We start from the raw sequence: 1,065 nt of genomic DNA, 5'->3' as shown, positions 1-1,065 counted from the left end.
CTCTGTCTCAAAAAAAAAAAAAAAAAAGAGGTAGAGTCTTGCTCTGGCTCAGGCTGGTCTCAAACCTGTGAGCTCAGGCAATCCACCCACTGTGGCCTCCCAAGTGCTGAGATTACAGGCATGAGCCACCATTCTGGCACTTTTAAGTTTCTTAAGAAGCTTGTCTGTGAGATGCCATGCTATTCTCTAGCTTCTTTTCTCTCTCTTTCCCTATACCATCTCTTCTCTCATTCCTTCTCTCCTCTAAAATACAAAATAATGATCCAGCACACGGGGCCGGTGCCCTACCCCTTTGAGCCACAGGCGCCACCCTTAAGGAGGTACTTTTATATCCTTAAAATAAAAAGCAGCTTATCTGTCTCTCTGTTCTAAGGATATTCGTTCTTCAACAGCTTCACTGCAAAAGCAGCAGAACATTAAATAATGAGGCACTAAGGCCTGATGTGGTGGCTTGTGCCTATAATCCTAGCACTCTGGGATGCCAATACAGGAGGATCACTTGAGGCCAGAAGTTTGAGACCAGCGTAAGCAAGAGTGAGATCCCACCTCTAGCAAAAATAGAAAAAAATTAGCCAGGCATAGCACAGCACCTTTAGTTCCAGCTACTCAGGAGGCAGAGGCAGAAGGATTGCTTCAGCCCAGGAGTCTGAAGTTGCTGTGAACTACAATGCACCACTGCACTCTACCTAGGGCAACAGAGTGAGATTGTCTCAAAAAAAAAAAAAAAAAAAAGCCCTGGAAATCAGGGGTGAAGGCAAAGTAAAGGGACTGTATTAAACAGGAGGTGCCTCAGGAAAAACGTAAGAAAAGGAGATGGAAGCAAAGTAATTTCTAAGTTACAGCTTCCTGGCCCTTTGCCTGGCAGAAATACAAGATTATGGCTCGGCGCCAGCCACATACACCTAAGTGACGGGTTCGAATTCAGCCCGGGCCCACCAAACAACAATGATGGCTGCAACCAAAAAATAGCCAGGCGTGGTGGCGGGCGCCTGTGGTCCCAGCTACTTGGGAGGCGGAGGCAGGAGACTCGCTTGAGCCCAGGAGTTGGAGGTTGCTGTGAGCTGT

This window comes from Otolemur garnettii, unplaced genomic scaffold (genome assembly GCF_000181295.1).
Source record: "Otolemur garnettii isolate 467f Iridium unplaced genomic scaffold, OtoGar3 scaffold00045, whole genome shotgun sequence".
Taxonomy (NCBI): domain Eukaryota; kingdom Metazoa; phylum Chordata; class Mammalia; order Primates; family Galagidae; genus Otolemur; species Otolemur garnettii.
Note: the sequence above shows the minus strand (reverse complement) of the source record.